The sequence below is a fragment of the Lethenteron reissneri genome, chromosome 18, assembly GCF_015708825.2.
Source record: "Lethenteron reissneri isolate LAM-NWPU_2019-01 chromosome 18, ASM1570882v1, whole genome shotgun sequence".
Taxonomy (NCBI): Eukaryota; Metazoa; Chordata; class Hyperoartia; order Petromyzontiformes; family Petromyzontidae; genus Lethenteron; species Lethenteron reissneri.
Genome location: NC_083796.1, coordinates 13,580,003 through 13,604,826, shown reverse-complemented (window position 1 = coordinate 13,604,826; position 24,824 = coordinate 13,580,003). Strand labels below are relative to the sequence as shown.

The 24,824-nt window shown below is 50.6% G+C and overlaps 1 protein-coding gene across 4 annotated transcripts in view; it reads left to right on the top strand.

The window, feature by feature from the left end:
- The window catches only part of MYO5A (myosin VA), a 115,933-nt gene that overhangs the window by 22,419 nt on the left and 68,690 nt on the right, over positions 1-24,824 (top strand). The window lies entirely within an intron of this gene.

Sequence of the window (24,824 nt, the reverse complement as noted above, 5' to 3'; positions counted from 1 at the left end):
GTGCAACTGATAACGATGGCAATAGATTTAGTTTTGCTGCCCTCCGTTGTCCATTATGCAACTCCTCGGCAGCCTATAGCAACCGGCCGTGCACGACGTTGGCCCATCCAAGAACCGTCGAGTCTCGACCCTGTTTGGCTTTCAAGATCGGCTGCTTTTCTCCAGTCATTTGGTCATAGGCCGTGTGCCGATAGCGCCGTTGAAATAAAAAAAAACTGATGAAAAGCATAAGTGAGGAATGAACAACGTGAATCATAGATGATTGCTTTCTGCTCACAACGCTTGCGCCACGGTAGCGAGATGTTAACTCCCTCGCCTGGTATACAGAAGGTTTGTGGGTTCGATCCTGACGCCTGTATATTTGGAGTTTGCGTGTCTCTTTCTTTCTCTCTCCCCGTGGTCGTGTTGATTTTTCTCCGGGTCCTCCGATTTTTCCCTCGACATTTATGATTAACACCACGCGCTTAGAGAATTTGGCTGTCATAAATATCCACACCAGAAGCCACTCGGTATGAGCTCTAATTTGTGATGGCCAGGTCGCTTTTGAAAAAGAGCTTTATACAGCTCAGGTAGTGGGTCTTACCTGGTTACAATAAAAATAACTGTTTAGTTTTGTGTGCCGAGAGCCTACCCACGCGTGTGCGCATCAATAATTCAGCCGGAGCTCCTTCCACCAGACAAAGGAGCCCCCCTCAGCCTAAGCCGGCCACAAACAGCCGTTGTCTCTCCGCAAACCGGCACGCGATTCCAACAAACGCGCAAACTTTTTTTTTGTCGCCGGTCGCTCGTGCCCAGAGAATGGCACCGATGTCGGGGAAGAAACAAAAACCGCACGTCTCGCTGTTCGTGCGCCGTCGACGAACTTTGCGCGGGACAAGCACGTGCTGGCGCAGCCCTCTGCGAATCCACGAGCGGATGAATCGGTCGCTCGATCGACGTGTGTGTATTTGTTACACGGGAAATGCCGCCTTTTGCCTTCGGTGTTGCGTTATGCTCGTGAGTTGACCGTCTTAGCCCAAAATCCGTGACTCCTTGCAGCGGTGGGCTTTGCGTGAAGGCGACCTCGGAGGGTGGTTCTCGGTGTGCTGATTGGGCAGAACGTGTGCGCCCTGTGCGGCCCATGCGTCGATGTTGTTGTGTTTGAGGAGGAGCCTCGAGAGTTGCATTGTTGTCGCTTTTCTAGAAATTTGCTGCCTCGGTGAAAAGAGCAATGTTTTGTAATTGATTAAACAGCAGGATGTGACTCTGCAGTCTCCTAGTCACGGTATATACAATTGCTGAAACGAGACTTGCACTACCGCCTTTCATTAGTCCGGATAGCAGTGTAGGGAGCCGTGCGTACACAAATATTCTTGATAATTTGGTTTATGAAAAAAAACTAAAGGGGGGGGGGGGTAGCACCCCCTCTTACAAGTGAAGGCTCTTGCCCACAACGCGTGGAAATTCCTTTCGGCAAGCGTGCCTTCAACACGAGGCCTCAGCGTGCCGCACTCTGCCAACAGCAAATGGAATGCTTGTCTCTCTCTTTTGTTTACTGGCCTTCGAAGGGCAACATTGAATAGAGCCTCTCGCTCGCCGTTCGCAGCAGGCCGGAGGCCGTTGCGGGCGCCTGCTTAACGCACGCAGCGTAGCGCGAGCATCGTTCAGGCAAAGCCTCGTCGAGTCTCAAGACCTTGTGTTTTTATGTATATGTGTGAGTCACTTGTTTCTTCGTGTGAAAATTTGGCGATTTTCCTTGAACATTTTTTCCACGTGACAGGAGTAGGGGAGGGTGTTTGGGCAAACGTCGCCGCTGCCGGCGCGTCAACGACGAGGGAGCGGTGGCACCGGAGTTGGCGCCGCTGCTCTCCTCCCCGGAGCGCCGTGCCGCCACGCCAGAATTATTGCGGCAGCGCCGCCCCGGATGCCACGCCGGCCCTTAAGTTTGTGCCAACATCACAAAACTCGTCAAACGGTGACAATCGTCGGAGCCGCCATCCTTCAGGAACTAACGCTTGCATTCCATTTTGTTTTACAAGTTGCTGAGCGCAAACAGGCCCATTTTCCCCAAGTGTAAATAGGACAGCAACAAGCAGCACTTTCCAGACCTGTAACAGATACGAGTTGAGACAAATTACTTGAATTAAGCAAGTTGGGGCCGTGATAGTGGTTGGGGTAGTGGTAGAGAAAGTGATAGGGCTAGGGTAGTGATAGGGGTTGGGGTAGTGATAGGGGTTATGGGTAGTTATAGTTGTTGGGGTAATGATAGGGATTTGGGTAGTGATAGGGGTTGGGGTAGTGATAGGGGTTGGGGTAGTGATAGGGGTTGGGGTAGTGATAGGGGTTGGGGTAGTGGTAGGGGTTGTGGTAGTGATAGGGGTCGTGATAGGGGTTGGGGTAGTGATAGGGGTTGGGGTAGTGGTAGGGGTTGTGGTAGTGATAGGGGTCGTGATAGGGGTTGGGGTAGTGATAGGGGTTGGGGTAGTGATAAGGGTTGGGATAGTGATAAGGGTTGGGATAGTGATAGGGGTTGGGGTAGTGATAGGGATTTGGGTAGTGATAGGGGTTGGGGTAGTGATGGGGGTTAAGGTAGTGATAGGCGTAGGGGTAGTTATAGTTGTTGGGGTAGTGATAGGGGTTGGGGTTGGGGTAGTGATAGGGGTTGTGGTGGTGATAGGGGTTATGGGTAGTGATAGGGGTAGTGATAGGAGCTGTTGTAGGTGTGGTTGTAGCTGCGGGGCAGTGGCAGGGAGTTGCAGCAGCAGGATGACGATGATGACGATGATAATGATGGGCTAGGCGAGAAGAGATGGGGGTTGTTTTAAGGGAGGAATAGAGGCAGGTTAATGACGATTGCCAATTCATGTTGCACACCAATTGTTTCGCCGCACACGTACCCAAGTATAAGTTCTCCAATTAATCAATCGCAGCCTTCCAAGCTGGGCCCAGAATAAGCGGATGATTAATTTTTTTGTGCGCCACGTAATAACGTGTGTGTCGGGCATCGGTTCGCTCCGCTTTACAACTTCCTTTCATGTGAAAATTGTCAGGGCACCTAACGTCATCCGTTTAAGGCCAAAATCGCAGCAGGTGCTGCTTCGGTGCGCTCACAACAATGACCTTCGTCCTCATCATCATCATCATCGCAGTTGTGTTTAATGCACAATTTGCCGCACAGATATCGGTGCATCACTGTTACCAGAACGTTTTCATAAAATTTATGGTATGAGCCAGTGGTATGCCGTACGAGAGAACGGGCATTAATCTGCAACACATTTGGCAGAAGAGTTTTAAAGAGTTAGGTGGAAACAAAAATACAGTCGATCAAAAGCAATGAAATCCGAAAGCCCTGTGAAAACAACAGCTTTATTGGATTTCAAACAACACAACAACAAAACCTAAATGCCTCAACTTTCCATTACGTGAGGGCGTAAACTGTCGTTGTTTTGAAGAAAGGAAAATATTTTTTTTCCTCTCAGCTCCCAGAGCAGAGTGTGCCACAGACATGGAAAGAAGCATTGTTGGCGATTTGATGTTTTTGCCCATGGGACGTAGAGAATATTGGCAGCTCTTCCTCACTCCCCCGCAGTGTAGCAGCTCCTGGCTGAGCACACGTGATTGGTTGCTGACTCACCTCGACTGGAAATGTGTGGAGAAAGAGCTTCCGTAGCCCGTAAGGTTCCTGCAGGACAAATAACGATTCTGATCGTGGATTTACTCTCCAATGCGCACCGGTTGGCTGTAGTAGTCACTAATTGGTGCATTGTTTACGTGACAAACCTTACTGGCCGTGCCCGGTGGTGGAGAGATACGACAACATCTATACTTGCGCAATCTAACCCAAAAACCTTTATTATTAATGCTGAACGTAGTTTCACGAATTGAAGAGTACCCTTGATCAAATCTGTAATTGCGCTGCTGGATGAAGGCCTCCCTCTGCGCCTTGCCAGTCCATGGCGACTCGTTTGACCGTCTTCACCAAGACGTGGGGCGGAGCGGCGACGCGGCGGTTAACGTCCCACGGCCTGAGCATTCCTGCACGGCCAGGTAATAAATTGTCATCATTACGACTCTACCACTGATGTCAGTGACGCATGGGACAGTGGTGGGGGGGGGTATGGGTGACCTCAGTGGTGAGGGACATCTGAACTGCTCTTAGCCCCCACCCCCTTCAACTCCATTGACCGACGTGGGGAAGTATGCTCAAGCAACAGGGGATGAGCACCGCTTCTTCAGTATTAATCGGAGCGGGAAATCACCGACTGTTGTTTTTTTACACCGTTCTGGATATGAGGCATCGCCAGGAGGCCCAGTGGAGACCCACAGAGGGCGCAGGTCAGAGTTACCGTGTAGCTTCGCTTGGTCATTGCGCACTTCCCATCCATCTGGACATCTGTGAAAAAGAGCTTTATAGCTCATCAGACTCCTGCAGTGTAAACAAATGTTCTTATTCTGAGCCTACTCTCTATTTTTCCATGTTCCACGTTCAGTTTACCAGAATGCACCGTGATGACACGTGGCCGGGTCACTGTCGCCCGTCTTCTACATGAATATAACCCACACCCCCCCTCAGTTTTGCAGTGAGATGTTTCCATACATGTTGCAGGTTATTGTTAACAGCACATATTGTTATTATATAAATATATCTGCTTTTGTAGGACTGTATATATATATGTTTTATTAAGCCGGGTACCAGGACTGCACTGGCCCCATCGCTGCGCCAACGGCGTTTTATTTTTCACACGAGCCAGACGCGGGCGAGCGTGACTCATAGTGCGTTCACATTTCAGCCTGTAGGTTGGGGGAGGGCAGCCCTCAGACCTTCACACCTACACGATCGATAAAATCCAATCTGACTTCCTGGAAAGCCGAGAGCGGTTTCACTGTGGAGTGCCTGGCCACCACCATGATAATGTGGAGTTTCCACCGCTGGCTATGGGTCGTGATCGGGGGGATGAGCGTGACTCCGGCCTCGAGAGTGACCGGGGAAACTCATATCGATTATTTTTTACACTCTGGTGTAGGATTTTATGGAACCCGGCATAAATATGTCACCTTGGAATGTATTGACAGGGAGCATCGATTGGGCCACGTTCCCAGAGGTCTATAAACCTGAGCGTGCATTGCGTCACGTGACCCGGCAGTCTCCCGGATGAGCATCAAGGTTTCGGCAAAGCAGGATGGCGTCTCCAGTTTACTCGTTGGTTACGCGTCGACAATGTGCATAGCCGCCGGCACAGGTGAGCAGTGACCAGAGGGAATGTTGCACAAACGTTGCCAGAAAACAAAATCTAATCCTGAAGAAATTCGAGGCTGAGCCCACCCACAGCCAGGATCTGAACTCTTGACCTTCCGACTGCCAGTCAGGGGGTCTGCCGGTGCCACCTGGCTGGCTGATTATGGCACGATATCGGTTAGTTTTGTAATGTGATTACCGTTCGTAGAACAATAAGTTCATGCCACTTTGTGTTCATCTCTCAGTCCCCCATCGTATTTCTTTCTGGCTTTGTAAATGGGACACTTTGTACGCAAGGAATAATATGTTATCAGTAAACAACCTATTGCCATCATTCGTAATACATAATTAGAGATGCTCCGAAAACCACTTTGTTAATAAATTAAAAGTTGCCGGTGGTAATTACAGTTTTGTCGTATTCCTATTTAAGTGTCTTTCACCTATTCAGTATTTCACCTTGTGTTATTTATTTAAACCGCGTGAGAGCTCATAAAAGTTAATTGTAAAAATGTTCTCAAATAGTACGGAGGCAAACGCAGCTTGACATGGTTATGGTTGATGTTTCTGTTATGGTTTTTGTCTTCTTGTTGTTGCAGAAAACGTTAAACTTTATAACAACGTAGCAGTGCACCGTGTTCCATCGCTCATGGCGCACGGTGCCGTGAATGCTCTTGACTTTCACTTCGGGCGTAACGAACGGCTCTGGTGGGAAATCAAATCGGTGGCTGCGACAAGACCTGGTGCCAGTCACAGCTGCAGGGTGTGTCGCCCCTAGAGAATCTCAGTGGCGTTGTCATTTCAGCTCGGGATGCTGCCGTGATTGACAGCCCTGTCTGGAAGGAGCGTCGCTCGGTGACCTAATACACCGCCTAACGAGTCGGTCGTTATCTCGAATAATGTTACGAGAATTATTAGAGATGCGTGTAATTCAGTGACACTTTTTACAGCAGTTGTATTGCCAATAATTGTAGTGTACAGTATTGCCCCAGGTAGTTGTATTACGGTTACTGCCTATGACGAATCATCCGGAATGCACCCATATGATTTCAGAAGCTAAGCAGCGGTTCAGCCTGGAGAGTGCTTGGATGGGTCGATCACCGTCCCATAGGACTGCTGGGCTATGTGGTGGGCAGTGGCGGGCAGTGCAGTAACATTTGTTGTTGTACTGTACTTCTATGTGTCTACGCATGTTTGGCAAAAAGGGATGTACAGCACATGTATTATTCCAGTGAACACGACCGCCTGTGTTGCTGCGTTTGGGAGATCCACGTGGGGTCTCTCTGCCGCTCGAAGCAGGATAAATGGTTTGGCCGCTTTCATCCCTGACATCTTCACACGCCTCCGTTTCCATGGGCAGCGTTTGGATTCCGAGTTGCCATCGCCACCTGCACGCCGGCTGAAGCGAGAGTCCAGATCGCACGCCTGCAGGAGCCGTAGACGCTTGGCTGCTGATGCAACAGGCAGTGGCTCGTCAAGCAGACAGCTCGTCGTCGGTGTGCAAAGATGGTTTCTTCCGGAATGCGAGGAATTATGTCACGTATCCCCGAGGTAGCATCTGGCTCCCATTTCCAAAGTCACTCTTTATTTTCTTGAAAAACCAGCTTCCGCGCACTTTCGGATGCGCTTCTGCGGCCGTCTGGAACGCTCTTCCGTCCGATATGAGGAAGCCACTGGAGCTGCGTACTTTTAAATCATCATCTAGATTTACAATCTAATTTCTTTAAAAATGATTTTTGTGTTTAGTTGTTGTCCTTCCCCCGCACCTCCAATTAGAAGTTCTACGTACATAAATACTCCCGCGATGCAAATGACATCTTCAGAGCAAACGACGTTCGTCCCATGGCCAGTGAACACGCGTCAGGTGCAGAAGCAGCTTCATGTTCCCCAGGTGTCAGGAAGCCGGGAATGCCAACCGGGCGATTTGACAACTTTCCGGATGTTTGGGTTGAGCTGTCGCGAGGCTTCGTCTGGTGGCACAACGACTCTACGACAAACTCTGCTGCCGTTGTTGGTCTTGCGGTAATTAGGTTACGTTGGAACATTGCGGGGGTTGCCAGCCCTCTGAGCTAAACCGCAGAGCCTTGCCGTTAGCCCGGGGAGTGGATGCGTCCGAGGCCCTCGGCTGGCCACTGTCTGGCTTTCTAATGACAGCATCTATCTCGCTATGCCACAGTGCTGCTGTGCTCTGAGGAGGTGGGGGGGGGGAGATATTACCAGATGTGTAAATGTACGTGTCTACGCGACATCAGCACAAATATAGACGCACACACAAGGCACAGACAAAGATCCCCCGTGTAGCCTTTTGGGGCAAGTGCTGTTAGCGAGCACCCATGTACTGTATGTACATACGTGAACATGCACGTGCATGCATGCAAGTGCGTATGCACACTCTCTTACAATGCGTACACACTACATAATCTCACAAATAACGATGCACACACCCACACCAATACCAACAGCTGCCATTCGCCACTAAGTGACGGTGACGTCACCACGACGCCTGTACCAGGCCAGGTGCACTGTGAGGCCACGTGAAGTGTCGAAGGCTCGCTGAGAGGAGGTCTTGGGACAGACCCAGGGCCCATGGGTTGGCTGACTGAGTTGACTGGTAGATGACCAGATGTGCCCCCTCCCCACACCCACACACACTGCTTGCTTTCACTGTACTACAAGCCTGTCTTCCTGTGCCCTCCAAAAAAACCAAGTACAGTAGTTGGCATTTGAGTTTTATAATATATATTGAATGAATATTTGGTTTGGCAGAATATCAAATGCTTTCTTAGTCACACTGGAATTTCGGAGAACAAACTTGAGCTGTCCATTTAAGGAGGCTACTCTTTTAACACTTTGCAAGACGTGCGCTTGAAGACAGACTTAAAACAAAATTACGATGTATGGCGATACTTCGTTGGCATTGGTGCAACAGCACAAGCAGCAAATGCGTTCGTCAGCGACACTGCGGCGTTCGAGTTAGATGTAAAAACAACGAGCGACGTTTGGGGCGCTGGAAATGTCCCATTTCCATTGCCAGAGGGATTTCAGGGTCGTGGGAGTAGTGGGGGTGATTTCCACGAGGAGTTTGTGGCCTCCTGCCGCTCATGAGGAGAAACGTGTGAAGGCAAAACGTGTCCCGATGGATGCCACGTATTGACAAGGGGCGTGTAATGCCCCTGCACGTGTGAATGGTTTATATGAATGAATGGGTGGATGTGCACACGTGGGTTAGAGGGTGCTGTTCGTGGTGTTTTGAATTTGGTTATCCCGAGTTTTAAGGCTCATTTTCGATAGGGTCCTCCTTTGACAGTTCTGATAAATCTAAATATATATATACACACAAGGTGGGCCAAAAGTCAGGACACATAGGGTTATTTCATTTAATTTAACACTTGCATAAAAAAAATGTTACATTATTCTTGAAGTGAATATTTTATCTACTAATAATATACATTTAAAATTTTCCTGTGCAGGCTCCTAAGATCCGTCGTTTGCAAAACTCGACCATAAGCCCTGCATGAACTGAGACAAAACCTAATGGAGGTAGTAAATTTGAACATTTGCTAGAGGAAGCCAGAAATTGCCCGAAGGCGACGGTGAAAATTGCGTTTAACCCGCGCCGCGCCAACACGGCTCGCTCGACGTGACCGCGCTTTTGTGGCACCAAACGCGCGATCAAAGAGCTCGCCTGCCCGTGGCGTTGGGCGGACAAAGGCCGTCGCACGGTGCGCGATGGCCCATCGGGACACAGGGCCCCGCGGATCGTACCCCGACGTTAACGCAGGTCCCCAGGTGGTGCAGCTGCACCGGTTGCATTGGCACCGGTGCACCGGTTGCATTGGCACCGGTGCAAACAGCCCGCTGGCACGGCCATCGTTGGGTTGCGTTTTGCTGTTAATATTGTCGAGGTAAAGCGTAGCTGCAAAAGTGAAGCTACGGTTTTTGTGCCTCCTGACTTTAGAGTTTTGCGTGGAATGTGAAAGGACAAGCCACCCCCCCCCCGTGAGGAGATTGTCGCGACGATTAATACGTCGGGACTTGGAGAGAGGTCGCCGCGTGGAGAGGCTGCCCCCTCCTGCTCAGGGAACTTGACATGTCTTCTCGTGGTGCGCCCCCCGCCCTGTCAGCAGGGAGACTACTGTGGGCGTTGACTTGTTCATCATCACACTCATATTGCCTTGCTCCGTGGCATCTCGACGCTACGTTGGTCAGTACCTGGCTCCCAGCACCGTGGGGGTTATTTGACCATATTTCACCACCTTGGTCATTGTAGGTTTGCAAAGGCAGGGAGCATAGATGTGAGCACAGAGGTGCAGTACAACAATGTAATTTGATCCCAACAGCGTAGCTCGGCGGTCTATGAACGCCCGTTATTGCACGGGAGCTCGCCCTTCCAATCCGTTATCCGTGATAAGCTTATTCCAATTATTGTTGTGCCGCAAGACCACGCGGAGACGGAATTTACGTGAGGGCTGATGCCGCTTATTAGCACTGTTTCACACAACACTCTAACTCACACCAGAGGTAGGTGCTCTCTATTCTTGGTCCTTGCCCCGGACCCTGAACACAAACATTTCCTGCCCTCGGCTATCCCCTGGGGCTCTCTCACTCGTCTGGCAGGGACGGGGGTTCATCCAACACTGCTCGGCCACGAGGAGGGGGAGAGACCTCTTCTTGCCGATTCTTGCCCTGGCTCCCCACAACGACCACACCTTCGTCACAGGGGTCCCCCTGAAGTATCCCTTTGGCGGCTCCTCCCCCGAGCTCAGACCCGCCTTTGTTCCCGAAGGTGTACCCCCCTTACAGCCCCCGTGACGTGCCGTCATCCTGCACCTCCCTCTGTTCGCTCCCTCGTGGTTGCTCACACCACTCCTCGACACTACTACTCCTACCCCCGTCTACCCAGGAAAGTCACACTGAGTGTCATGACGCTTTCCCATGAGGGTCTTACCACGTTGTTGCTGTTCATGGTCCAATTGAGTAATTTGCGGGTAATCTCTCAAGTTTGGATCCTGACACCTACCCTTGTGTCTACGTACGTTGAGCTTCTTACGCACCGTACGTAAGCAACCGTGATAATCGGCGGAGTACGGTTGGTGCGATTTAAAGATCTCGTGACGAATGACGTCACGAGATATTTCACGTTCACTATGAAGCTGACGGTGTGTGCCATTATTTCGGTGACTACACACCACCACGGTAGTAACCAGGGTGGTCGCTCCAATCGAATTGTGAACCTCTGCAACGAACGGTGAACGCGCTACGGCACGGCCGAAGCTACGTTAGATTTGGTCGTGGGCAAATAAAATATTATCTCTTGGGGAATGTTTTAAACGCTTCAGGTGTGTCTTCAAAGTGTAAAGAATTCTCTAACCAAAGAAAGGAAACGTACCTCGTATAAATAACAGTAAAGAAAAGTAAATAAATTATGAATGTGGTAAATCCTCACATTAAATATTTAGCAAGCATCGATGTCTTTGCTGGCGTGCCACGTGCAGCCACGACGAGTGGTTGCTGCTGCTGCCGCCGCTGCCGCCGCTGCGCCCTCTCTGCAGACTTGCACTTCGATCGCTGGCTCCGGTCCGGCTCGGTGGACACTCTCGCTCGTTCATCCGAAGCCTCGAGCGGGTCGGGGGTTGGTTGCGTGCAGCTGGGCGAGAGGTTGAGGGCGCTGCTCGAGTAGCTCACGGAGCCGTGGGGCAGTCGGCTGAGACGTCTGCAAGTCACACGGTGCAGTGGTCCCGTTCACCGCTGAATTTTTGAACGTGCGAGCGGTTCGGCTTAAATTTTATTTAGAGTGGCATGGTAGCGCCGCTGTTATAAAAGACGTTGTACTCACCGCAGAGAACCGTAGCGACACGACCGCCGCACTCTACGATAGCCGGCGCCAAACTGTGCCATGGCCTTGTGGGAGCCTCGGTACCGATAGAGTGATTTTACTTTAGTGTACGTCGTCGAAATAGGAAAGGGTTAAATGAACATCGGCGGTTGTCGTGAAATGTCCTGCCCTCTCATGTCAGTTCGACAACCAATCTTCGCTTGCGCTTAACCGTTTTTGTGCATGGGCAGCGGTCGCGTGGTGGTTAGCGTACTGCGCTACGAACCCGGCGACCCAAATATGATTCCCACTCACGGCCAACACCAGTGACGATTATTTTAAACAGTCCTGCGCCTCCCCTAGATCTTCTCAGCCTTAAATGAGTACCGAGTGCATCTCTGCTGAGGAGACATAGGCGGCCGAGCGTGCTGCTGGCCACCCACTTACTCGTGTGCCATCCCGGCTTTCATAGGAGCTCGCTAATAGCACTCGCTGATAACCCCGACAGTTTGTGTACGCTGAACGGGGGATTTTCCTTTCAACGCACATATGTAGGATGGGGCGGTGGCGTAGCGATTAGCGCACCGCCCTCTGAACCCAGCAGCAAACTGAGCTCAGTTCACATCCAAGGCTAACATCAGTAGCGAGCGATATGTGAACAACATGCACAGACCAGCATGGTGAAGTATGGTCAAACCACCTCCGCCCAATGCGTAACATGGCATGAAGGGGGCTTTTATCCGGCAATGAGAAAGAAAAGGAACGCTCCTTCCATGGGCTGTTGTTGCGGGCTAGAGCGAGGGTGGGCGGATGTTGTACAGCGCCATCTGGGGCTGAGTGGACTTGCCGACAGCCGGCGAGGGGCGATGTCGGGATCGGCCTCGGTGGAAGAAGTTTTTGGGGAAAAATGTTACGAGGCGGCAGATGGCAGCCGAGCCTCTGGCAACGGAGCAGAGTGGAGGAGCGATCCTCCCGGTAACGGACCGATTGGCTAAAACACGGCAAGTGGGCTCAGTGGGGAGCACAGGTGGTGCACAGGTGGTATACAGGTAGTGCACAGGTGGAGCAGAGGTGGTGCGGGCGCCTTGCTGTCGACCCGCTCTGTGCACACCGGCGTGCGTGCCACCGGTGGCGCACCTGCCCTGAGGTGGCACGGGTGCGAGCAATGTGAGTAGCGGACGATGGCTGTAGTTGTTTTTTTTCTTCTAATTGTCACATTGGTCGCGGCTCATCTTTTGCTTGGGGCGTATTCCTCCAGCACCAGCTGCTGCTGCTGCTGCTGTCTGTAGATGTGTGTCCTTTGTACGTCGGTCACAGAGGCGCTCCCGATTGTAGAAATGTTTCACACGTGCCCGCGGGCATCTCTGTGGCCACCTCTTCGTGTATAGTTCTGGGTCCTCCGGTGCCAATATCCTCACTTGCATTCTCTAGACAAATAGCTGGCAGCAGTATATTCAGTTGTCAACGTTAAGTTGATCGTTTTATAGTGTCTTTTCGGAAATAAAGATATAATGTCTGTTTAACACGTAGGCTTTCGCAACCAATATCAACCATAATAGAGTTTTTTTGGGTGTATTTGAGAGTAAAGCCACAATATTTACAATCTGAGTACAACGTTTCGCCAGTAATTACAACTAGATTCGTCAGGCAACAGCCAGATTTGTGGACAAATGTCAACCTAATTTCTACCCTAATCTATTTAGATCGGACACATTGATCACAGCGATGGATTAGACATAGAGCCTTGAGATTGTATACAGTCGTAGGAGCAATCCTACGAAGGAGTTTGCATGTCTCGCTCTCCCCGTTTTTGCGGGGATTTTTCTCCGGGTCCTCCAGTTTTTCCCTCCACATCATTTAGAATCAACATGCGTTTAGAGTAATTGGCTGCTATAAATTTGCACATGACAAGCCACTTCGTTGATCTATCATTTCTGCCCAGGTTGCTTGTGAAAAAGAGCTATATAGCTCAGTGGGCCTTACCTGCTAAAATAAAAAAGTTGAGTTTATCAAACATGAGTTTGTTCTATCAGCTGACAAAACTGCACCAAGGCGCCCACTCACTGCAAGCTATGACTGTGTATCCCGGGCCACTGCCTGTAATGTTTCTCCGTACAAATGAAACTAATGAAACGGGCCAACCTCCTGGATATTGCCAAGTACACGTCATGCGCTCCTTAAATTGTAGGTTCTGGCTCCCCAGAGTGTATGGAATTTGGAAGGGCAATTTTGTCAGCGGTAAAGAATGTGTAAGAATGCTGTGCCAATGATATCCCGCCCCCCCTCTCTGATTAACTAAGCTTCGGGTATCACGGTAAAAAAAGAGCAGGTGCCAATGTGATAAGTAGGGGGGGAAAAACCCTATCCTCGGGAACTTTTTTTTCCCTGCACACCTGTTTGGCACCTGTTCTACCCGGCCACGCTGTGTGAGATCATCACCAAAAATCTCCTGTCATACTCAAAAGATTTGTCATGTCGTCATTTGTCAGCAAGTGCAGGTTGCATACGCACATCGTGATGGCCTATTGGGGGCAGAGAAGGTCGGTCTTTTAGTTAGCATGATTAGTAGCTTGCAGCTCGCAGATTCAAAAGTGTATGTTTCAGGTGCAGATCTAGCGCGTTCCGTTAGTTGAGATCCGTGTGTCCGTCGTCAGTTTGTTGCACATTGCGTGCGCCCGTTCAGGCGTGCTCCGAGGATTGCTGGTCGAGGGAATGTTTGGAGCGACGCCGCCGATCGCGCGGGAAGCAGCCGATGGATTAAAACCTCAGAAACGAGCTTAGCCAGGCGGTAAAACAAAATGGCGCCCCAAGGGTCCCCATGGAGTGGATGGAGAGGTGACCGGGAATGCCCAGCGTGGGCGCGCGTGCCAGGGATCTCCACCGCTGTGAACCCCCACAAGGTTTACTCCGGATTCTTGTCCAGGGAAATTGAGTTTTCAGGTCTATACGGCGCACAGCCGTTTCAATACGGGCAAAAAAAGTGTTCATTTGTTTGTGTTTCTCTCTTGTGATGAGACTTTGTAGGATGAACATTGAAGTTTTAAAGGGTGACCAATAAGGTCTCAATTGGTCTGTAATAAGGTAGGGCACTGATAAGGGGTTGACAGGTACAGTATAGATCTCCGATGGAGGAAACGCTTTACGGGGGGGGGGGGGGGGGGGGGGGATAGACACAAAACAAATCCTTCCACATGAGAAGAAAATCTTCTTATCTGTATGATTGTATAGTTGTCACATTAATGATTCAACAAAATGAACGACGTTTGTTTTGTCAGCATTTTCACGCTCCCTTGACCTTTTACATTTGGTTCCACGGGGTCCAATTCACCACAACAATTGAAACCAAACAGAATGTTCAGATGCCACCACGGCATTCTGTCCCATAACACATCGCCCCGGAGCTTAGTCTCAACTGTTCTGGGGGCTGATGGGGTCTGCTGCCCAGCTCTTAATTCCGTCACGGGGCTATAGCGAGGTTTGTATTTATTTGTTTGCTTATTTTACCCTCTTCCTCCCGCCGTGTTCAGCTGATGATTTATTTTTAATATATATTTGGGGAGGCACTCACGGTCTTGTTTTTGTGTTGATTTCTATTCGCCTCATTTCTGTACTCATCAATCGGTGTGTATTGGTTACACGGAATGTCCCATTTCGCCAGTTGCCCAGCTATAGTTTGCGAGGAGGATCTGCGGTGCTTATCGGCACAGAGCAACAACAAGAACAACGTCAAGAGTGATCCATGTGGCAGAATAGGCAACAAGGGAGCATAACGCGTCAGGTGCACACCAAAACAGTGCTTGAAAAAAACACAATAACAACAATAACAAAATAAACAGCCAAATCTCACCAAAATAAAATGAGGAGGTAACGAACAGTTGGGGAGGAGGTGAGCGTGAAGTGAAGCGAATTCAATCGAGCGACTAAAACAAGCGTAGCGGGAACCACGAGAAGTAACGGCAAACGACTTGGGTAGAGGTGCAGATGCCGAGGTGTGCATTGTAAGCTCGGAGCGGATGTGAAACAGTGGAGGGAGGAGAGGGGAAGGAGTCAAAGCTGAGCTTTTGTCAGTTTTGCGATGCGGATCACTTTTACGAATGAGTATCTATGCCAGTTTCTTGGAGTTGGCACCTTGCTGCACCAAATCAACTTGCGACTTGAAATCCCTGCTTAGCTCACCGACAGCAGGCATCGCCTTCCACCGCTGGGCCACTCCAGCCACTCTACCCCCCCCTCGCTATCGGACCTTTGATCGTAATGTTTTTATTTTACACCGCACGTTCATGGTGACCAGGAAACCCGGCACCGCTCTCTAACCATGAGTTTTATTTTATTGTGGAATTTTACAAGTGATTGTAAAGAATGCATGAGAATAGAAATTAACCTGGGTTTTTTGTTGTTGCAGGAATATATTAATTACGTATGCAATTGTGTGAAGCTGTAAAATACGAAATCTCCGATTATATTTATAATGCAAACAAAAACCAAGCAGCTAACGTATTGCTAATGGCACCAAGTGCGAAAACAATTACGTGCATGCAGCGCAGCCTCAGGCCACGCTGATAAACAGTGAGAGAATGCTCTGTGTGCCTGGGCTCGGCTCGTTATAGAAACGCTTTGTGGGGCCAGTGTAACGAATGGGGCAATGCCGACTGCTCTGAGCTCTGACATTGACTGCCCTTGAGCGGTTGCGAATCCAGGGTATCTCGCGGAGGCTTCACCAACTTGAAATGGCACAAAATGCCTTCACCATGGGTTGGACCCCGGAGAATCCAGGAATAGGCATCGGTGTTCGGGCGGCAGGAATTTTATCTGTGGCCAAGATCTGGTACCGGTGTGGCTGCGTTGAACTTCATTGCGGTAAACTGCACAGTTTTGAGAATGGACCTCGTTTCGACCGAGAGATACGTGCGGGTTTGCTTTGCCGTGGAAAAGGTGGCGACCCTGGTCGCTGCCCAGAGCCTCGTTAGTGCTGCCACGCGAGCTCGGCTCAATGCGAGGAGGCAGAGATTCTGCCATCTGCCGTCTGGCCGCCATGTTTTATTCCGGGACAGCCATATTTTATTCACGAGCAATCACCGATAAAACCAGACTCCCATCAAATAGACGCGCTCGCCTGGTCCGGCAGGGACACACACACACACACCTTCGTCACAGACCCCGTATGCAATCAAAGACAAAGATCCCCCGTGCAGCCTTAACAGCCTGTTGGGGAAAGTGCTGTTAGCGAGTTGCACATGAAATCCGGCACGGCACACGAGGAGGTGGGTGGTCAGCACCACGCCCAGCCGCCTTTGTCTCCCCAATGGCGATGTTTACACACCGCACCCAGGTACCCGTTTGAGTCCGTGTCGAGCTAATGGGGCCTTGGACCTGTTCAGATAATCCATCATTGGTGTTGGCCGGGAGCAGGAATCGAACTCGGTTCGCCGGGTTCGTAGCGCTGATCGCTGCACTAACACACACCTCGTCACAGACAACTGTGCCATCTACAGACTCCGTCTTGTGCCATAATTCTGGGAAATGATATCACCGTGATATTCCACTGCTCATCATTTGAGAACTTCCTCGTGATTGATTTAATTTGACTTAAATTATTGACGTGGCCATTTTAATCTGCATACCCATGGCATGGTCCATACCTGTGTGCTATGATTCTGGGTTGGACGCATAGGAACGTCAACCTATTCTAGCAATTAGGAATGTCAGCCACGTTGACAACCTTTTGTCGGAAGGTGAACGATGTAATCGGTCAAAACATTGAAACCACCTTGCTCAGCAGGAACGGGGAATACATTGTAGACTCATCAGGATGTCACGAACCACGCAGATATGATGTATGAAATCCCTAAAAATATCCATTTCTTGAATTGGCAATTGTCTATATATTTGTTTTCTCTCACCAGGGGGGGACTGAACTGGGGACAGGTTGAGTGAAATGCAATTTGTAGTCTCTGCCGGATGTATTTCCTGAGCTATCGGTGCTCTACGCAGACCGGCTTATCTCTGTGGGCCACATCTACTTACTGCCATTGTTGCTGACGTGTGCACGGATCATTCACAAATGCCACAATAAAAAAGGAGATCATCTCATCTCCAGAGCGAATTTTTTTATGGCGCGTGCATGCGTGCGTATGCGTTGACGCACGTTTGTGCTTTTCCCTTCTGTGTTGTCCGTTCGACGCGGTTGGTGAGCACCGTAGTCGTGCTAGCCCCAACGTTGGTTTTGGCCACGCCCCGCTTGTCTGGACACCGTGTCCCGCTGGTCTAATGTCACGGGAGAGGAACCGATTGGCGCAGCTGAGGACCTCGCCGGCTCGAGGGCAAGTGGAGTTTGTGGTTTAATTTTGGTTCGATTTGACCTTTGCAGAATTTTTTTTTAGACGTGCGTCTGTACGTCTGTGTGGCTCTGCATCTGTGCCTCTGTGCGTTTTTTGCGTCTGTGCGTTTTGTGCGTCTGTGCGTTTTGTGCATCTCTGCGTTTTGTGCGTCAGTGTGTCTGTGTCTCGTCTGTGCGTCTCTGCGTCTGCGCATCTGTTCATTTCCTTTGCACGCAATTCTATGTACAGTCAAATCCATGAGCACATTTGATGTTTGTCAGCTTATACTCTCTCCATTGTATACTAAGCCTCTTTTCATTGAATTGTTGTCAGTTTCTTCTGCTATGCCTCCATAATAATTTCCTCGCGTGTGGCTCGGACTATAGTCTATCACCTACAGCAGTTAAAAACCTGCTTGGGGGGTTGATTCAGCCAATCATCCCACCGGGGTCGATAAAATAAGTACAAATTTATGGGAAAGTCGGCAGTAGACTTGCCCCTGGCATAGGAATGCGAGCACTGCATCAATTCTCATTGGAGCAGGAAGTCACCTTGACTTTGGCCATGAATGATAGCTCAACAAAGTGGTTTATCGTTTAGAAATTTACAGCAGCCAAATACTCTCTACACGTTACTGAATGTGGAAGAAAAATGTCAGGGGATCCAGAGAAAAATCCACGCTACCATGGGGAGAGAGAACACGCAAACTCCAAATATACATCAGGTGTCAGGGTCGGGATCGAACCCACGACCGCCCGCATACCAGGCGAGGTGGTTAACATCTCGCCACCGTGTATACGAGCAGCACGAGCAGGTGTACAAGAGAGGAGATGTAGGTGGACCGCAAAGGTGAGACCTATGCACTATTGCTGCACAATAGTGCATAGGGCTGTGCGCGAGTGCTGCGTGTCAGTTACTAATCGCTCTCCGTGAATCTGTACAAGATCCTGGCGCGCGTGACTGCTGAGGTTATGAGCTTGTAATCTGCTTGCCGTGCGCGCAAAGCGATTTGCGCACATGTTGTGCCAGCACTTGGGTTGGGGGCGGACCGCATCGTTATTCGAGAGGAACCGTGGCGATAGATATCGTTTGTTGTCGCTTTAATTCCCGAGTCAATGTGGGCTGGGTGTGTGCAGGCATGGGTGCGTGTGTGCGTGCTGGGTAGATAGGTAAAATTCCTCGGGCAGTTTGCCGAATAGAGTTTCAGGGAGGCCGCGTAGCCGATGTCAATCCACTTCCGGATGAAGGCCTTCCCTTGATGCATCTGTCGTGGGGGTTGTTTTACCATGTTTCACGCACCATGAAATGATGATTTTACCACACTGGTCAGTGTGGATTGGTGTAGACGTGGAGCATAGATGTACGTACGTGCGTTGAACTTCTTTCGCACAGTACGCAGCCAACTGTGCTAATCGATGGTGCGGGGCTCAAGGATGTCCAGAACAACAGTGGCGTTTGCTGCACTGTCCTCTGTTGCTCACCACGAATCTCTGCAACCGTATGACAGTTCTGTGCGTGGCAGTCGCCCGCACAAAGTGTTATCCAGAATCAGAATCTTTCGACTGCAGGAGGAGGAGGAGGAGTCTGGTGAGCGATTTGAAGGTCTTTGTCAGAGATGTCCCAGTTTGGGGCAGGTCAGCAAATTACAACAACAACACAAAAAAATGATCGGAGGGCAAAATAGAGAAAACAAGTGACAATAAATATAAATAAAGTATCAGTATAAATTGCATACTTATATACTGCCGATTTATCAACACCAAATCCCAGCTTAGGCAAAGCAGAAAAACAGCAGGCCCAGATCCTGCTTAGCTTCTGATATCTAATGATTATTGGGTGCATGGCAGGTGATTTGATCACACAATAAAACACACATCACATAATCCGCTGCCGGAACAAATTGCGGCTGATGCCGGATTAAATAAATAACAAGCTCGGGGATTTATTTCATTTCAGAAATTAAATGACATGTATCTCATCAACCGGGGGAACCTCTGGCCCAGCGCATCGTGCTCACATTATTCTAAGTAGGGTAAACTTCGATTTAAATCTTTCGTGACTGCAGGGATTCATCTTCTTGGTTCTTTCGGTAAAGTCACGTAGAAGGGAAATAATAAAATAATAAAACATTATAAATAATTCTCACGACGTTTTGGCTATAACGCAAGCAGCCGTCCTCAGCTGGTAGCCGAAACGTCGTGAGAATTATTTTATTATGTTTTATTTTTATTTTATTATTTCCCTTACGTGACTTTACCGAAAGAACCAGGGGGAACTAGTGGACTCGCTTCGACGCTAGTGCGTCTCGTCAGCAAAGGTACTGTAAGGCGATCCTGAGTGCGCCTTTTTGGAATGCCAGCAAGGACACATTGATCTGCCAGGTGCGTGGCTCGATGCAGTAAGCGTTACTTTGGCAATGGTACAAACTCCCATCGCCTTGTCTTTACTTTGTATTCAAGTGCAGACTACTACACCCACTCTAATGCCTCCTGTCACCTTCACCAACCGACATGGTGAAGTACGGTCATCACATCCTTCATGAGCCGTGTGGCATGCAAGGAAGCTTTTATCCAGCAGTGGATTGACGAGACAATAGTATGATGTATTGCACCGCCCCGAGTATTTCACTAAAGGCAATTAGCCTCATGGGGCTAAAGGAGCTGCTTGATGCAACACAAATTATTGCCCACCAGGCCGTTCAGAAAAGAAACGCGCACGTGTGATTTATTCCTGGTTCATTCCGCTCCAGCCATCTCAGCAGGCATCAGCGTCGCCGTCAAACACTTCTTGACATTAATAAGTCGCGGGACTCTGTGAGAGACACTCCGAGTCAAAGTTTTACCTTTCGAGATTAACGTTTCTCAGAGTTACGGGCCATCGAACGTTGACAATTTTCGTTGACTTTGGACCTCTTAAAGTGCCGGTATACATCCACTCCTATATGTCACGGGATTTTAAATTTTAACCCAAAGCAAACATTTTCGTATGCCTACCACATGGGGCAGAGTAATCCCAAATCATGACATTTTTCATTATTTCAGATCGCATCAACGTCAGAAGACTCAGTCACATTTACTTTCTGCCACCTTTTATTCTCTTGAGTCGCACCTGGAAATCTGTGTCATTTTCAGGTTTGTTAATGGTGAGCTACCACTCTAAAGTGGTAGGTACGTTCGCTCCAATCCAAAGTCAATATCGTTCGTACGCTCATGTTGTTTGTAAACATCTGATTAAAGTAACGTATCAAACAACCTGACGGTCACTGCATCGAACCAAGACGTTCACCGCATCTCGCGCTTTCAGATGCGCTTGTGTGGCCGTCTGGAATGCTCTTCCTTCCGATATGAAACCAATTTCTTTAGAACTGATTTTTGTGTTTAGTTTTATGTCCTTTCCACGCACCTCAGATTAGCATGGTTGGCTACGTACTGTGCAAAAGAAGTTCAACGTACGTACGTACAACCCGTTCTCATTCAGAATCGTGTTCGGTGGCTGCCGCGTATTGGAAGTGGACATTTATGATGCCGCATTGCGGAGGCGCCAATGCTTGCCGAGTCGTCGTGAACACGTGCTGCTGGCCACAGCTGTGTTGGAGGGCAGCTTGCATGCCCAGTCACGTGACAGTTCCACCAGTTTTCAAAAGAGCATCGTTCACATGAAATACCAAAGTCCCATCTCATCGCAGCATCAGCCGGTGACTCGTCAACAGTTCTGTTTTAGTTTGCACAAATCGGACGTTAGAACCGATGCTCGTTGTCGTTGTTGTAACGGTGAAGCATCTGTTCTAGAACTACATTTTGCCCGTGGCTAACCACGGGGTGGGGAGTGGAGTCAAGGATGTACAGTAATGTGTGGACAAAATAAAAACAGGAAATATTGGGTATTCAGAGTAAAAGGAGTGGATCAAAGGGAACAGAGTATCAGGAAAGATGAGGATCGGGAGCAAGGGACTACATGGGGCCCTTGACGCTGCACGAGGCAGCATCTGTTTTCACAGGGGGCGGGGCATAAAAGGGCCTTTGAGTTGAGCTGCCGAGGGAACGGCTCGCCCAAGCAATTGGGCGCTTGACTGATGAGCGGTGGCATTTGGTTTTGTGCGAGCGCGGAGAATCCCAAACAATGGCAGCGGGTGTCGGTGGTCACTCGGTGCAGAGCAGTGGGCACGGCGAAGAGAGCCGTGCACAGAGAGCCGTGCACAGGGATGATAGTCGTGTAGGCCGACAGTTTATGTGAGTGAAGTGTCTATCGCGGTGTTTTTGTTGTTTAGGGTATCAATTGGGGGCGAGAGCTGCTTGTGTCTGCAGATGGAGCTGTGATGACCCGCTCGGTCTGGGTGCTCCTCGAATTCAATCTGTTGACGTGAATGGGCCCCAGTGTGTTGTGAATTATCCGTTGACCTGAGCGGCCTGCAGAGATGCAGTTTCATATTGACGGAGCCGTCTCAATACCTGTGCACATCGGATGGAGGAGAAACGGACAGGGACACAGAGAGACACTTGGGAGACGCACATTGCTACGGCGATGACCAGTCCGTTGTTGGCTTGTCACAAGTTAATTTAACGTCAGCAAGCAATGCTTAATTTTACTGACCGCAGTAAAATGTCCTGTTATTGCTCGCGGCGATGGTGATGTGTCAACGCTGGCTGGAATTTGAACTCGAGTTGCCAAGACGCTGTCGCCCTGCTACCTGTGCTGTATTCAGTGAGGTACCCTTGCCAAAAAAAATGTTGCTTTAATAACAGGAGTGATAGCGGAACGCGGGTTAGAAAATAATCAGGAGCCTTTCTGTGAAAATCGGACGTGAAATTGCGTTAATTAATCCGTGATTGCGTGCCATTCCCCGACGTGCTGTGCGTTGGAATTGTCATGGGGAATTAACACACAGCTCGTCACGTTCTCTCGAAGGCCGTGGTTGAATGAGTACGGAATTCGACACTGCACTTTCTGCGCAATAGTTGACCTGTGAAGGGGGATCCTTCACAAGCGGAACGACGTACAACACCTCCGCTTGTGTACGCGCACGCACGCGCGTGCGCGTGTGTGAAAAGCCTTCAAGTAAAAGTGCGTCTATGGCTCCGGCCAACGGTGGGGCGACGCCAATCGCCCAAGGGGGCGGCACATATCTCGCGGTGCGCGAGCCTCGTTTGCCGCGGTTGGGGCCCAAATCTCCCAACCTCGGGACTACTTGCGTTTGCTTACCACGGAATGGCGCTGTGTGTCTCTTTCTCTCTCTCTTATCAACCATGGATGGATGTTGAGCTCAGTCAGGGGGTTGGCAAGCAAAATAACACGAAGAGCCATTTTTGTAGAATTTGGTACCAAGCTCAATATTTCAAGAGCACACACACACGCACATTACGTCACGAAGCAGTGCGTAAAGAGCCGACCCCTGAACTAAGTTGACCGCTGATTTAGAATTGTACTTGTTTCGTTATGCTTGTGAGTCCAGCACTCTTCAGATTACGTCTCATTCTGCCAGATGGTGAATTTAATCCTTTTTTTTTGGAATCTGTTTATTTATTTCTCACTAATCGCATTCCAATTACTGCCTCCTGGCAGGCATCGTGGTGGTGCCTGTTGGATGACGAATCGAACCCAGTTTTGTGACGATTCGTCGAATCGTCGGGGAAGAGATTCGTCATCAGTTGGCTACTTCAGTACATCTACCCTGCACGTGCTTACCAGTGTAGGGACGTTGGAGAGAGGGCCGTTATGCATGGCAGCCTATGGGAAAGAAACACAGTGGGCGGGGCTACGTGTGTGCACAGGGAGATGCCCTCTGCGACGTCCGAGCCAGACACCCTGGGGGGGGGCTGGTTCGGCGTTACGATCCCCCGGGGCCCCACCCCTCAAGGAGGGTTGGGTATAAAAAGGGGTCGTTATATGGGCTTAGTCAGTTATGTTATAGTTAAGCTAAGAAGTCGGAAGACGTCGTAGCTAGAGCCCTGGACTCCCCCTGATCGCCGCCCTTATCAGGGCCCCACGGGATCAGGCTCGAGCCAGTGGCGTGGTCCCGTGAACCAGAGCCAGTGCTCTGGGACTCCGGGTACCGAGCCCGATTACCAGTGTCGGGCCAGACAGCCTCCCCTAGCTCTTAGTGGAGGACTCAGGGGATAGGCTATGGATAGCTAGGGGTATTCCCTGAGTTATACGGGTGAGGGGGCCGCTACCCCCTCTAGGGCTGTCCTGTACTGGCAACTTGTTAAATAAATATACGTGTGCCTCAACTCCGTTGTCAAGCGTCCTCGACGGGTACTTCATCTGGCGTCAGAAGTGGTAAAAATGGAAACGCGCCATACAGCTCGGACCAGGGTACCACAAGAGGAGGACGCCGCGGAGATCGCCGAGCCCGAGACAGAGCAACAAGATGGGGTGCAGCCGGAGCCTGGCGCCTTCTCACCGGGACGTCAGCATGGAGAGGGGCCGCAGCCAGATGCACTACGACTGGCTCACGAACGGCTGGCGGAGCTACTTTATGCCGCTGCCGCCACACTGGAAGGCATTACGCGGTTGGGGGCTGGTGGTCCACCGCAGGGCGAGGAGAACCGGCGGCCGGAGCACTTTCCCGCCATTTCAGCGACTTCACAATTTGAATTTCCCGCCATGGACGCCGCGGCTGTTCGGGGCGTGGCCAGCTTAGACATCGGCTCCGACATCGCCGTCGCCGGGGCTGCAGCGTCATCGCAGCCGAAGGATGCGTCATCGCTGCCGCGACAGGCGATGCCATCGGCCAGTCGCGCCGAGGCACCGCCAAAGGGAGGTGAAAGCAACCTGCGGGAGTCCACATCGACCGCTGCGCTTCACCAAAGGCTGCCCCCGCTGAAGGAATTCATCGGTGCGGAGGGTGACTGGGGCGGCTTCCGGCGACGCTTCCTCGCCCATCAGGAGATGGCGCGGTGGTCCGACGAGGAGGCCCTTTGCGCGCTGCCGGCGCTCCTCGATGGGGACGCGCTCGCCGCACTCACGTCGGCGCCAAAAGAGAAGCGGGCTACACTACCAATGGCGCTACAGCTGCTGGCCGGGGTCTATGGACCTTCAGCCGAATGCCGTCAGCAGTTCTACGATCGCAGGCGGGGTGAAAAAGAGTCGCCTCTGGCTTTCCGGACAAGTCTTCTGGCGCTGGCAAAAACAGCCTTTCCCCGCATGGACGACGACGGCGTGGACGCAATGGTCGCGGAGAAGATCCTCCTCTTGGCGGACGACCTCGACATCGTCGTCATCGCACAAGGGGATGCAGAAATGACCTCCCTCCAGGCTGCGCGACTCCTCCACGCCAACCTTCTGCAGCAGCGGCGAAAGGCAAACAGGGCATCGGCTGGGCGTGCGGTGGCTGCAGCCACCCTTCCGTCAGAAGAACTTTATGCCGTCGACCATCGACGGCAACAGACGACGGGGGCGCGGCCGGGTCGGGACGGGCCGAGGCGTTTCGACCGTCCATCGTCTCCATCGGCGCTCCCGCGGTGCTTCAACTGCGGCATCC